We start from the raw sequence: 15,961 nt of genomic DNA, 5'->3' as shown, positions 1-15,961 counted from the left end.
CTGAGGCAATATTGACTTTTATAAAATGTGTCGGTTGATGTATTGGTGTATTGGTGTGGTGATTTGAACAATGCAGTGTAATCATGTGAAAGTGTGGCAACAAGGAAGGAAATTATGCAATGTCTCCATTTATGAAAAAGCTGCTGACAAAAAATAAATAACAGACAACAACAGACGGCAATGGACTGCAATAGACTGCATATGTTCAAGTGTAGTTCTGTAACTTCAAAAAACACTCCTAAACCTTGATAACCACTAGTCAAAAGGAGGCTGATCATTTGCTGTGCCAAGTCTGGATGTACATGGGATATGACATGCCCTTCCTGGTGTAACAGTCTCCATTTATCTTTGCAGGGAAACGTGCAGCCTGGTTTGTGATTCCGACATTCCATTTCATTCTCTGCAAGTCATCAACCCCTTGAACATATGCGATGTATTTATTTGAGATTTTGTTTTGTCAAATGATGCGCTGAGAGCCAGTTATTTGAACAAATCAAGCACCTGTAATTATCTCTCAACAATGTTCATCTCTAAACACTGCAGAACTGCTGTGTCTGTGAGACGGCTGGTTACAGGCCATTTATGACTGGGACAGTGGCCATCCATCTCCTTACATCAGAATATGTTAAACGTCTCTCCATGAAATGACTTAAATCCACAAATACTTCTCGAGGCACTTGTTTTCCACTGCTTTCTTGAAGGTGTGCACTCATTATGTATAACATGATTTTTAGCGGCCGGGCATAATAATCAGGGGAGAAGCATTTGTTTGCTGCTGAATATTTTAGTGTACATCCTCCAAACTCAAATGAATGAGAGGCACTTTTATCTCCCAGGCCTGCAGCTTAAGGAATATTCTCTTATTCTCCGAAGCAACAGGTCTGCTTAATGGCTGGAAATTATGCCAGTGGCACATCAATTATGGTGCAAAAACACCCCCTAACCTAATCTTTTTTCTGTGGCTTTGGGTTTATGCACACACTGTCCAATCCGTGGTATCTTTTCGCATTAACGCCAAATAAAAAATGTACTAAGACTACACGTGCTTAACAGTAAGGGTTGTTTTCTTTTATGTGATATTTTAAAAGGCAAAAAGGGACTATTATCTTGTGAGCAGGTTGACTGTGTGATCCAACAAAGTGGCTTTATGCAGCACCGGTGGCTTGTGAGGACCTATTACCTCATCATTGTCAGCCTGTCAGTGCAGATGACCTCATCAGCACAGGGACACAGAGAGGGGCACTGCGACTCACCTCCAGAACAGCGGGAGACACCCATCAGGTAGCCTCCACCATATGCCAAGCTGGATCTGTGCCACTTTTTAATTAGCACTTTTAGAAGGTAAGCTGTGGTCCCACTTCAAGGCAGGACAACTGAAGGAGGCAACTCTTTCTAGAACCCACTAGGGCTGTCCGAGTGAAGCTGTCAGAAGCTTTTCTCATTAAAAATGGCCTATATAGCAAAGGTTGTGAATAAAAGCACAGGTGCAAAGTGCATCCTTATGGAAATAGGCAATGAGCAGTACTATAAAACAATGGCATTTTAGTTTGATAAAAGTTTTCATCTTCGGTACACCAAGACATCCTTGATACTCAAACTTAACTCAAACGGTACGGTGCAATCAGATTTGTTTATTTGTTATTGTTACATATTCTTAGCAGCATCTCTTTTACGTCCCCTCAATAATTATCTACAGATGGCAAGAATGTTTTCCTGTCAGTGGTTAATATATCGACCGGCCGATATTTGGGGATTTTACAATAGCGGCTTTGGGCCGATCTAGCGAGACCCGTTTTTTGCATTGGTAAGAATGAAGTCAGGGCTTTAAACCCAGTCCTCCCACAACTTCCTAGGCCTCAGGGGGACAGAGAAACATTGTGATTAAATGAAGGTTCTTGTGTTATCTTCTCTGTAGCTGAAGTGAACGCTTCGCCTCTCATCCAAAAGGCTTTCTAAGCGCACTGAAGTTTCAGCTCAGCCCTGTAGACCAGATTTGACACTTCAACTACAGAGTACAGAAGAAGACTCAAGAGCCTTCTTTGAAGATGGACAACTCCTGTACGACTGAGGGCCTATAAAGACATTGCAATTAAAATTGGTTGCACAATTTTCACCAACTAAACCTTGGTAAATATGGACATGTTGAAGCACAGAACCTGGTGAATTCCATCGCTGAGTTAGTTTTAACCTCCGCAATTATATTTTGGATTGCTGCACAAAATTCCACAACTAGCAACTGTATGCTAATGCTAACGGCAGCATGGTAAAGCTAACAGCAACTAACCAAAATTGGAGAGGAACTATGAATGAACCATCTAGAGTAATTTTTTAAAAACGGCCAGCGCTGGAGTGGCCAAGCATTTATGTTTTTACAGGATTATAGACCAGACAATTGGAAAAATCAGGGTAAAAAATATCACATATTCACACTCTCATACATACACCGATGTGCGTAAACCACAATTACCATGGCAACAATGAAACACATCTGCTCTTCGCTGATTGGTTTCGTCTACTTTCATGTTCATTTTTTGCTTCGCCCTAGAAATGTTGTTTCAGGCAAACTTTACCAACTTCCCTGAGTGAGCGGAGAGAGTGATTGGTGGTGGTTGGACGGGCCAATGAGACAGATCGGCAAGCTCTACATTCATATTGCTTTCTTACCACCGCCGCATATGGAGTGAACAAATAATGACGTATGTGGAATAAGCAATAAAAATGATGATGTCGTTGTTGTTGATGATGATGAAGATTACAGTATCGTACGTAACCAGTGGCAGCTCCAGACAATTTTGATTAGGGGGGCAATGGGGGGTCCTGGTCATTTCAAGGGGGGTCTCATGAAAACCAACAAAATGTGGACACGGCTGCTACTAAACCAAAAAAACAACACAGCATATCAACTACTTTGTTTTTAATTAATTAATCAATTGCAGTTTGCAAACAATATGCTCGAACTTTAATTGCCAAAGCCACGCCCATGACAGAAAACATATTTACAAAAGAGTGATTGCAGTGATTCTTATGTTTATATTTTTTTATAGGTCAAATAGATTATTAATTATTATTAGGGCCAGGAATCGATTAAAAGAATTAACTAATTAATCCCAAATCTAATTTTAATTGCCTTCATGAAATGCCTAAAATCTCTTGACAAGAATTTACTTTGGCTTTGAAAAAGGCCAAAACATTTTTCTTAAGCTCAATGCTCCCTGAGCCTTCCCTTGCTGTGCTGGTCCTCAGCGAGGGTCACCAACCTACAGATATGATTTTAAATAATGTTACATCCAATCAGGATGTACAAAGCATCAATGTTGTTTCATTATGTATAGAAAATATCATTAGCATAAATAAGAATTTACATTTGTATCAACTAATGATTGATCGACTGTAACTTTAAGCTCTTTTAACATTATGTGGTCATAATGCATTTGGTGGGAACAGGTCTCTATGGTAACGCTGAGAGGAGGGGCTGACTCGCTCTCTCATTTGGTCCATGTTGTGAAGAACTCAAACAAACAGAGTGATGAATGCGTGGTACCTGTGGTACCTGTGGTACCTGTCTCTGCCCTTCTGTTCAGTGCGTTCGCTCTGTGCGTGGCCTAGTTGTGTGGTCGGAGTGAGTGCGCAGCAGCTGACCCGGGGCAGGCGGGCCAGTGCACAGGCTCAGCCCGGTCAAAGCAAAAGGTGGACATTGTGTCGGTCAGCGACAGTAACGAGTCTAAATGAACACGCGGTTTGTGCGTGACCAGATCCTGATACCGCTGTGGAGTTTAAACTTTACAGACTTTCATTAATGTTGCTGCAGCTGCTTTCTCCCTCTGTCAGCCCCGCGCTCAGGCATGCTGTAAACAGCGAGACATGCGCCAGTCGTGGCGCTCACCACATGGAAAGACACGTGACAGTCACTGCGCACGAAAGACAGACACAGAGGCGCGCGGGATAGCTCTAGTTCTGACTTGGGTCACTACAGCCGCCCGCAGCAGCGGAGATCATCAGGCACGTCATTTTCACAGAGGAGGAGGGATTGATCCCGGATAGGCTATAGGCCATGGATATAGGCCTATGTATTTAATCAGGAAGGGGTTGGGGGGTCAAGGCATTGTTTGGGAGGGTCTTAAGACCCCCCCGGGCGCCGCCGGTGCGTCTAACTTTTTGTTTGTATCTTATATAAACTCCTCATGCCCATCACTAGTCAGAAACCATTTCATTCAAGGCAGGCGTAGGATTACAGACGTGTGGAAGAGTGCGTCTCATTTGTGTGACATCACATTGTACTTTAATCACCAGAATCTGTATTCTCACCCGACACTAGTCAAAAGTCTGGTTGTAAGGTCTGTGAGATGTTTTCTTTGCTTCAAGCTGTAAATTGGTTCTATGTGTGATGTACAGAGGAAGTGGCTGTGAGTTTAAGGTGAAAGAAAAGAAAAGTGTCATGTTGTGAAGTGCGTGCTCAGAGAGCTGGAGGGTATATACGTACATGCTGTTCGTCATTGCAATATCTTATCCAGTAAAAATAATCCAAATATTACTCATATGAAAGCTGAGTCAAACTGTAGAAATGAAGACCTCCACTAAGGCTCTAGAGCTTTGTTGCAATAAAAGATTGATCAACAACAACAAAACCAACTTCTATTGTACCAAGGGGTGTTGATGTTCCTGTCAGGGTGAGCATTGACGAAGTACAAGGAGCATTTATAATTTTTTAGTGTCACTGCAGCCAAAACATGCAGTTCAGTCTACTGGGTGGCTCTGAGCTATGACACGAGTACAGAGTCTATTAGGCAAGCCCAAGTGTAAAGCTCTCCTGTTCCCACAGTTCAGAGTAAGAATGGAGTCTGCCTTTAGGCACTTCTGGACGGTAGTTAGGAGCAGGGGGTCAGGCAAATGCCAATTGGTTTCATTGAGTGGTGCAAGCACTGCCTCTGAAAGTGGCCGGAAAAGAAATACAGTAGCTTTCAGAGAATGGTGTATGTAATAAAGTACTATTTTAAGTAAATTATCACAAGACCTATTGAAACATTTAAGAACATTACAATGTTCAACTAAAGCGGAAGGTGGATTGCTTTCTGTGTTCATACATATTTCGTGTCCCGTGCTCAGAGGGGAAACGGTTTGTTCCATAATTTTTGTATGACACTCAAGCTCTTCCTTTAAGTGCTGCTGCTCTGTAGTTAGGAAAGAAAGGTCGGGCTAATGCAACTGGGTTTGATTGTGACCGGAAGGAGCTGAAAAGTGTGAACGTCTGAAATGCGAATTCTTTTGAAGGCCTTTGTAAGAGGGTTTGTCGCCTCTGTCAGTGAATCTGTTAATGGGATATCTCAGGTGATCCTACAGCTAACAGCCAGATGATTAGCCTGATGGAGGACGCTGTGATTAAATAAAAAGCTCATTTCTTTTTAGCGAAATATAGCATGTCAGACGTCACCCTCTGTGCAATGGTGAAAATCTCTCAAGGATGATTCATTTTGGCATGCCGTTGGGCCGCTTAAAAACATTAGTGTAATTAGGTTGATGTGTGTGAGGCTAATGAAAGGTCAGCATTAGAAACACTGACAGGTTTTGACGTGATGCATCACAGTTTTATCCAGTGAAAAGAGAAGAGGTCATTCTGTCCTTTACTGACAAACTCAGTGTCAGTTATGCTATTATTGCTATGAAGGATGAGAAGCACATATATTTTCAGTGTACAGAGATCACTATATGATTTCTCTCATAAAGTTTCATAATGTTAAAAGTGTGTTAAAAATGGGTATACAAGGAAATAATAATTAAATTAATCAGTTGTATTGAATATTTATAGTGAGCAGATCAGTGTTGTCAGGTAATTAATGTTTGGACCATCTCTGGGTTTAGAAAAGACAACAAAAAAATGCTATAGTACCTCTTCAACTGACACTAAACTGTAAGATGTTCCAAGTACAGAATAAAGCATACAAATTGTGCCGCAGTTATAAATGATACTGCAACCAACTGATCACATCAATCTAACTGCAATCATTGCTTGCTATCATTACTTACCACAAAACCTTTACTTAAATACAATCAGACTTTCAAGCTTTGGCCTGTGATTGAGGTGAGTTTTTTTTTTTTTTTCCCAAGCTACAGATTGACAATTAAATGCAGCAAAATCTCATGCAGCTCATTTGGGTAAAACAGCAGACCTTAAAATAATTGTCTTTCTTTCCGTTCTTGTGTGTGGGTCGTTGGAACCACCACAGACAGAGCTCTCACTGGTCCAGTGCGTCTCCTCTTTCCCAGCAGCCATGGAGCAGGTCTGCAGGTTAACCACAGGTCAGGTTGTCACAAAATTATAATTTGATCACGGGGCAGGTCAAATGGATTCCGCTCATCTTCAGATGATGGTACGCATGAACCATTGTATTAACCCCTGTCTAATTGCAACATCTTTTCAGTGTGTTTTTGATGAAAACATTAAGTGGACTTTTTTTTTTTATAAAACCAGCAGCGTTTTGCTGCTTTGGCAATCCGGAGAACGCCTTTATGCTGCCTAATGTCCCCTGTGTCACCCAATCCATCTCTCTGTGCATGAGTTTGATTTACCTTTGTCTGTTCAGCCTGACAGCTGTCTGTTCTCTGGCTACGCAGCAGCACCACTGACAAACAGTGCACAGTGTAGAGGGAGAGAGAGGGAGAGAGAGGTCCAAACACCAGTCCTGTTCATTTGGGGATTAGTAAAACTGTTTTTCTGATGTCTTTACTGACACCTTAAAAATGTCTCATTGCTGCCTCTTGCAGATCTTGTTCCAGTTTTCAGGCAACTTTCAAGTGTCTTTTCCATCTGAAATGAAACTGTGGTATAGTCAGACTGAGCATTTACAAAGAGTATTTTTCTTAATGGTTGCAGGTCAAGTTGTTAACATAGACGCAGCCTGGTGCCTGGCCTGAGTTAGATCATGTCTGATTATATTTGTTTAATCAAATGTTTGTGATTAACCACACAGCAATGTGAGGTGTGTTTTCTAGTAAAATGGTGATATTCCATTGAAGGTTTCTATCTCAAAACACGAATAATGGATTTAAAGATTCCCTTGTGCCCAAAAACTAATCACCGGTTATTGCCCCTTGGCTCCAGCGTGAACCAAGTTTTATTAAAATCCGTTAATAAGTTCCTGAGACATCCTGCCAACAAACAAAACATGACCTTCAAGGTGGTCCACAGACAGGGCATAGATTTTTAGTATTTAACATCACTTTTTTGCAGACGACGAGCACATCGCTCGAAATATATTTCAAGACGACCCGATTTGTGTAATTGCTTTAGATACTTCAGAAAATCATATGCAGAGATACATATTGTGACACAGTAAAAGTCAAGAATGTGTTTCCAATGCTATTATGCTTGAAGGATTTTTAGAATGTTTGTAAATACTGCAAGTTTTTCCTCAACCCCAAAGCACTACATGAATACTTAAAGGGACTATAGGGAGTTAAAAAATATTAAAATTATGTATTTTCCTCCACCTACATGTTCCAGCCATGTCCTAATGTGTAGAATGAGCTCCGACCTGTTCACCACAACTGCCTCTAAAATCCTGCACTGTCACTCAAAAAGGTGTCACTTCGGGTCCGAATTGCCGTCATGCACGAGCTTAATGTAGAAGGTGCAGTTACACGTATGGCCTGAGGTGGCAGTAGTGAGTATAAAATGGCAAACTTGCATCCAGCCCCTTTAAGCAGCTGCAACAGATATGGGTCAATATGCAATAGATACTGTATCTACACATGATACTCTGACTTTGAACCTTATTGGTAGAACATAGAGAGAACAAGATCTGCCTGCTCTCATCTATACTTCCCTTCTCTTGCCTCTGGTAGAAACCATAGACCCTACTACACACATGCTACATTAGTTCTAAAAGTCTCTATGTGGCCCGGGGCGTTCATACTTGTTCACGTCCAATGTCAAAGTCAGCAGGACCGCGATCTTCGAAGAATGCCAAGTTATGTTGCCCACGCTAATTACTCAGTCGAGCGGGCTCACAGGCTAAACACACAAACAAACATGTGGCAGACAAATAACAGTGCATAGATGTACAATTATGAAACCCAGTGGAGCGGAGCAAGGACAAATTGTGTTGCCAGACTAAATATTGTAGTTTTCCCCCGACTTTAATTGAACATGGGTACTATGGACACACAGCCTTAACTGATTATAGCGTATGTCGCCATCTCCTCTCAGGGGACAGGCCATGAAGTACAGCGGGAGTTATTTTAGCAGTTTAGAACGAATGCTATACTTTTAAATGAGATTTCTCTGGCACGTCGGAGTAGCACTAAAAAAGTTACATTCAGTGAACTTGGCAAGAAAAGTGAATGATTTGCGAGAGATTATTTCAAATCTCCTCACACATCCACACAACAGCCTCCCGACGCAAAGCGAGTCGAAACCAAGAAGACGATGCCTTTTTTTTTTGTATTGTAACCGCCGCACGTAAAAGTAAAGCCCCTGCAACTTGTGCTTTAATGTGTTGAAGCTATCTAGTTTTTTTGAGATGGCAAACTTCCATGACCTTTTTATACTTTTTTTTTTTTTTTTTTTTTTAGTTTGGGGGGAGCACAGACAGAACTTCTCCATATTCCACAAGGGACACATTCCACATTTTAAAATATGTTTTTCAAATCAAAGATGCAGTGTAAGGATGTTCTGAGGTGTTTTGATGTGGAATTTGTCTCGTGGTTCAGCTTAAGGGGCACTATTTCAACTGGATTGAGCCTGAAGTTTTCGCGAAAACCCCGACCACTATAGATTCGAACACAATTAGGGCGACTTTTCAACACGTCATAACTATGAGGATGGAATTTCAGACGTGTCTTTCTGCCACATCGGTTCACGCGTTCATCTGCTTCTCACTGTGACGGATAACATTGCAGGCCTATGAAGAGCCGCTCGGATAATGTATTCTGAGTAGTGCGAGGGATGATGTAGATTAGAGAACAGAATTAAAACGAAGCCGCTTTATTGGCCACAGCGCTCTGCCAAACGAACCGCTGACACAAGCAGGAAATTACAGGCCGTTTTAGCTCAAATGATTACATGATGTGAAAAATAGACCGTAGATAATGAAAAATACAAGCGCAAAAGATTGGGCAATTAAAGAGCGCCCGTGTCAACTGTTCAGAAAAGTTTAAGTCATGGCAATAATATACAGGTCATATTTTGTTTCTTGTGTAAATTTCATTTTGAATATTGACTGCGTCCGAGTCCTTACAGTAAATGGAAAGTGTAGCGGAAGCTCATTACTGCAAGCGAGACGCCGATGACTATACTTAGAGCAAGTCCAGCCACAACAACTGCAATAACACGCTGTACTTAATATAATGTGGAAACTAGACACGGAATCAGAGCACAATCACCTGTACTGCTGTATTACGTGCATTTGGAGCCACAGACATTATGTGCATTTGGAGCCACAGACATTATGTTTTAGTCTATAACTTTGAACAAACAGGGAGAAATAATATAAACAAATCAATAAAATTAAGAAAAAATAAATAAAAAACAGCCAGACATAAGAATAGGACGTTTTGCTACCAACTGTGACGCGAGACATGATATTCATAAATAGATAAACTACAGTCAGAGCCTTCAGTGTGAACAGAGGAGGGAGGCTACCGGATTTTAGACGTGTTGTGAATTACTTCTAATCACATTTTGGGCATGTGACAAGCATTAGCAGATGGCAAAGCAGGTTGGACCGCGAGAGAAATAACTTGCTCCAAGTTTGTTGGAATTTCTATTGTAGAGATTTATTTATTTATTTATGTATTTATTTCAGTCATGTTAGTTACATGTTTTCACATTTCAACAACTATACATGCTTTTTTATTTTTTTTTATACATGATTGAAAAGGAGCGCGATGAAGACAACGCTTATGCTAAGTGCCCCTTTCTTCAAATACAAAAGGTAGACAAAAAAAAAAAAACACAAATGGTCTGATTCGCAGGTATTATACGTTAAGCCATAAGCTAGAATAAACAACACAGGTACTACTGTTTTTAAAGTTAAAATCTAATATTTACAGTAGTGTGTAAGAGTTGATATTTGTTGATTTGAACTGTTTTTTAAATTGGTGCACTGTGGAGGAGTTCTTTAAATTCAATGGCAGGGTGTTCCACAGTTTGACTCCGGCCACGGAGATGCCCATCCGCTTCTAGGTTGTTCTGGCAAAAGGGAGAGTAAAGTTCAGTTTTCTACGACTGGATGCATCGGCGTTGAATACAAACATCAGATATACAAGAATATACAAGAATACAAACAGAGATTTAAGCATCCTTGACTGAACTGGTTTGATTAAGTTGAAGGCGTCCTGTCTCCAGAAGCATTTTCTTATTCATGGCAAAATGTAAGACTGGTTAAAACCAATGGGCGAGGAAAGCGCTTCTCTTTGGTCCTTGTGACGGGGAGATGATAATACCACCCCCAGGTCAAGAGCAAAAGACACTTTGTTAAAGGGACTCCAGTGACTTTGCACCTAGTTTGCACGCCTGGGTCCAAAGAGTTTCTTTCTTTCTTTTTTTCCAATTGCTTTGACCCATGAGACAACGCTGGGCAAGGTATCATATTTTCTATTATATCATAAAAAAAATGTAAGCTTGAAGCTTTGACTGCCAGACCCTGGAGCACTGCGGAGGTTCGTAGCCAGTCTGCCGCAGTTTCCCTCCTATTTGTCCTTTTTTTGGTAAAAACATAAAATAAAGGTCTATCTAAAGAGAAGGCATGGTCAGCGTGGGTTTCCAGTGGCGCTCTGCTTGAAGCTGTCTGTTATCTTACAGTACCACCTGTTTGAAGTCTGACAGAGATGTCTGGACTATAACGTCACAGAAGAACACCATCTCATAGTCCGGTTCACTATGTTTAGATTTCCACTGTTTTGGGATTTTCATGGAGAGTTTGAAATCTATATATTTTTGGAAATCTTTTGGTTTAAGCAATGAGAAAAACAACTTTTCATTTGGTAAAATTGTGCAATCATACTCTTTTTCCATTAGAGTAAAGGGGGAGTTCTTGTCGTCGCTATGGTAACTCCATTAAACATCTGACAAGGGTTTCATTGAGGCTGTATCTGAATGTCCACACTATTCCCTATATAGTGCACTATATAGTGCTCACGCCATTTTGTAGGGGTCTCCGAATGTCCAGAGAGAAAAAAGTAGTGCACTCGAAATTTCCCACAATGCATCTCGAAAAGTAGTGAGCATCGATGGTCACTAAACGGGTCAATATAGACCACAATGCATTGCGAGAGTCGGAGAAGAGCCTTACAGCGACAGGTCTTTGAACTAAACAACACGACTGAAGTAAATCAGCTGTTTCAGTCGTGTGTTGCGTATTTCTCATGAATAAACGACCAAAATATAACCGGTTACGGTGAAAAGATGCTAACGTTAGCTGCTAACCTTTAGCTTGCGCTGTTAAATGACCGATAGCTTCCTCTCGAATAATCCAAGCCATTCACGTAAAATCCATGTGAAGTAAAAGCGTATCTGTCTCGTATTTATCCATAAATATTCCACTGTCTCATGAGTCTGGTTGGTCTTTATTGCAGAAATAATTTATTCCCGGAGTTTCGCGAACTTTTAGCAGATGTAGTGCACTCAATCTGCTGGCGCTTCGGACACCTGCCTGTGACCTACTTTCGGCGTCTCTGAGCTCACGCTGGGGTGACTTTTTTTTTGTTTTTGCTTTTTTTGTGATGATAGTAACGCCTGTAAAAGTGCCAAAACAGTCGTTCTGTTTCATAAAATATACGTTTGTAACAATAAATAAATTCAGATAAAAAAATAAAAATGCGTGACGTCACGCAGCGCGGAGAAAGTAGTGGGCTTGTGTCCGAATCGCCAACAGAATCAGTGACTATATAGTCGACTCTATAGTGCGGGCCTATGTAGTGAATGAGGGGTTAGGGGATAGTGTGGACATTCGGATACAGCCTGAGTTTTTGATTGGAACGACCAAATGGAATTTTCTGTGCATAACCTCAAATCATAACAACGCCGCCCAAGAAATGACTTCCTGTTTCGATCCAACACACCAAAATAAAAGCACCATCTTATTCATGAGTACAGCAATTCTTTCTGCCTAACTCTTAACAGACAAAACACTTCAAATGTGTATTCTTGTAATGTTGCAAGTACTTGGTGAACTAATCAACGAGACAAGCTATGTGCTTTTATTTTGGCGTGCTGGATCAAAACAGGAAGTCACATCTTGGGCGGCGTTGTGATGAACTGATGAGTCAATTTAAAAAAAAAATTTACTCCCCATATAAATATTCATTCAATTTATATTATTTTTTTTACATATCAGAGGAAATTGGAAACATTGTTTTTCTGAATGTTTATTTAATAAAGTTTTCAAACATTTCTAGTGTTGATACTCTCTGCAAAAATCTGGCAAAATTACATAGTGAACCAGACTCTCATGACATGTGAGTGTTCTTAACAAAGAGGCGAATACGCAGGATTGCTCAGACATGCATGAATGACACAAAACACAAGTCTGGTTAGGTTTTTGACTAGGAATCATAAAACACTCCAAAAGTCATTTAAGGGAAAAGAGTGGCGACAGCTCTGCTCCCTTTGAAATCCTGAAAGCCTTATCATTCTGAAATACTAAAGATAAATATGATAATCTAAGACCCCCAGATTTGGCACAGTGTTTAGTCTGACAGCACCGAAGAACAACTCAGGGGAGAAAAAACAACAACTTTTATCTTGCAATCTGGTATCTCCTCCTCGCAGTCAAAACATAATCGCTGCTTCATGTCCATTTTCGAGCGGCTGTGGCATAATCTGATTCGTGCATCTGGGCTATCGCATAAATCACAGCAAAACCCACGCCGCTGTTTTCTGATATAGCGTTTCTATTAGAGCGCCCGTAGAAGGCACCTTGATGTATAAAATAGAAAAACAAAAGCGGGTGAATTGAGCTGAAACGTAGACAGACTTATTGCGGTCGGCCGAACGCTGCGCCGGCCATTTGTCACTATTAGTTTCCATTAAGTTGAATTGAGACAGTGAAAGAGAGAGTTGCACCGCAGGAAAGGGGGCAAAGTGATAGTGTGGCTTGGTTGCTTTTTCACACTTCATCCCAAGCCATCTATTTAAGTGTAAACACCCCAAATGGCCATTAACGGTGATGGTTTGAGTCAACTGGGCAAGAGGGGGCATCAACAATTGTCAAAGTGATAAAAGTGCGTTACAAGGAACAGGGAGAGTTTGCAACACTCCTTCCAAATAGTGAAAGATCATTTGGAGCATGGGGAGGCCAACATCACTCTTAAAGATCTGACACCGTAATATTTTAGCTATAAACCTTGTCCTTAGGGGGAAATATGGCTGTAAAAATAACAGGGAAACAATATAGCGAGTGTGAAGAAGCATGCCATAAACAGTGGGGTTAGACTTTTAACAATCTCAAAATGTAGGGTCAATTCGGTTGCCAACCTGGTTATCTTAATCAATAAGGTATAGATGATTAGTGGGTGGAAAGTAGAGCCCACCGATACTGGTTCTCTCTGCCAAAGGTTTACCTCATGGCTGCTATCAAAGAGATAAATCTGCTAGGTTGAGTCATTATCCGTTCCACAATACATAAACTTCATAATTGACATGATTACTTAGCAATATGTGTTAGTTTAAAAATGAAATAGGCTATAGATGCCATTTTCTCCTAATGGTTGTTTGAAATCTTTAAAAACAATTAAACCTCGTAAGATATTGACACATACTCATAATTCATGTAATAACTGTTTGAATTATTGTCTATTTAGGAGTTCAAAAGCTGATATGTTAAATGACTAAATTGGTGATATACATTGGTTATCGGCATTTCCAATCACATACTTATTATTAATTATAGATAGATAATGTCAGAGCGTAGCGCTGAAATGTTTTTTTATGGATAAAAGTGGACATGAAATTAGATGAGAATGCAAAGGAAAGCTGTAGGAAGTGTAGTCATAACTTAGGTGGCTTTTGGTGAATGAAAATGACCTCACTGTCCTAAATTGTCTAATCAAACAGTGTTGCTATGAGACAGCACAGATAATAGCGTTGTGAATTATGCATCTCATAAACTAACGGACTAATTACACACTATCATTAGTAAAAACACAATAACTTATGGCTTCACAAACATCTGTCTCTGTATTGTAACAGCAGCAGGGTGAAAATAAGTGATTATAATGGTAATCAGTGGGGCCCAAGTGTTATTGGGAAAATAACACAAGTTTAGGTCTGTTTTAACATTTAAAAAAAGAATCAATATCATGCAGAAAATTACTGTAAACAAAGTTGACATATTTGGTTCATTGCCCTTTAAGGGGTAAAAAAATACAACTGTTTTTACATAAAACATACAAATAGTACTTTCAGATCTCGGGGGTGCTGGTATTGAGGAGACGCTGTGTTTTGTGATATTGATGTTTGAATGATCACACTTGTCATAGGCAAGAGCTTTTGTAATGTGATTGAGCTTTACGTGCAGTGGGCGGGGTCAGTCACCTCCAATGTTGTTTGCCGAAAAAATTTACTAAATATAACCCTTGGTTCTTTTGTCAAGAAAATACTGTAAGTACGAATAATAGGTGCAACGGGCATGTCCAAATATGATCAAAATGAATTAACTTTAGGTTTAAGTGAACAAATGTATGATCAAATATGGTGCCTGCCTTTTTCATGCTGTAATTTCACTCATTTCACTACGTCCTCCAAAACCAAGACATAAATCATTACTTAGCACAATTATTCACCAATAAAATGTGTGAGTTTCATCAACTAACCTTGGTTAGTTTTCAAGTTATGTAAAGAAATAAACCATAAATGTAGCCACACTTCAGAGAAAACAGGAAGTTGAGAGCGAGCAAATGTCACAGTAGTAGGATCTGTGATGTTGGGTGATCCGATCTCTTCTGATTGGCTGAGTGAGGACTACATGCTTCTTTACCTTACTGATGTGCAGCAGGGAGGCCATATGTAAAATGTGCGGAAATTACCAAAGACAGTCACTTGCCCCATAAAGGGTTAAAAAGAAGCGTGTGAGCTATTCTCCTGGGCAGTGTAGATTATATATTTTGTTTTCTATAGTACTTCTGATACCTTTAAATGCATTTTCAGGTCCACACCTTTGTGAAATATCATCATTCTTGCACAAGAACCTCACAATTACAAGAACAAATGTACCTCTAAAAGCCCAAATCGTACCTAGAGGGCCTGAGGGTTAATAATCCAATATGAGGGGCATGGGTGAAGGGGGGGCACATTGTGATGGGAAGAGGGTGTGACACTCACTGATGAGAAAATGTCCAACAGAATAGCTTATAGTGGCTTTAATGTGCCTCAACAGTATAACAATGATTTGACACCAGTCCTTTCAGAATAGGTGCAATGAATAAAGGGAATAGACTGCAATCTTCTCTTAAGCCTTGACTGGACATATTTGATGTCTCTATTTCTAAAAATAAATAAATAATGTCTTTCAAAGTCAAAGCTGTGCCCTTCTTTTGTTACGTATTGTTTTCTTTGTTAGTCAATCACTCTTGTGGGACTATCATCCATTTTAACGGTAGTCCCAAGGTACTCCAACAAAAGTGCTTTCAAAGTCAATGGTCCGCTTGCTCAAGTTGGAAACGTTTAGTGAATTTAATGACACTGAAACTTAAAGCCACACCATGTAGAATTTTGCCCAAAAAATAAAATTGAAATACAAGCATTTATTTTATCACAGATATTTTCATCTTTGAAAAATACCTCATAAATGTACAAACAAACATGAGCTTTTGCTGTGAGCGCTCAGCTCTAAGACATGACTGTAACTTTACCAGGAGGGGATACGTCTCCAGCTCGTCTCCATGGAGATGTGACTAAAGTCAGCAGAATTTGAGATTTAAAGAGATTCTCATCCAAATCCATTCTTTGATTACCCACTACAGTAAT

At 40.1% G+C, this 15,961-nt stretch overlaps 1 protein-coding gene across 1 annotated transcript in view; it reads left to right on the top strand.

The window, feature by feature from the left end:
• The window catches only part of LOC306979884 (metabotropic glutamate receptor 4-like), a 178,290-nt gene that overhangs the window by 123,930 nt on the left and 38,399 nt on the right, over positions 1-15,961 (top strand). The gene's annotated exons all lie outside the window — the stretch shown is intronic.

Source organism: Gobius niger, assembly GCF_951799975.1.
Source record: "Gobius niger genome assembly, chromosome: 20".
NCBI lineage: Eukaryota > Metazoa > Chordata > Actinopteri > Gobiiformes > Gobiidae > Gobius > Gobius niger.
Note: the sequence above shows the minus strand (reverse complement) of the source record. Positions and strands in the feature narration are given on the sequence as shown.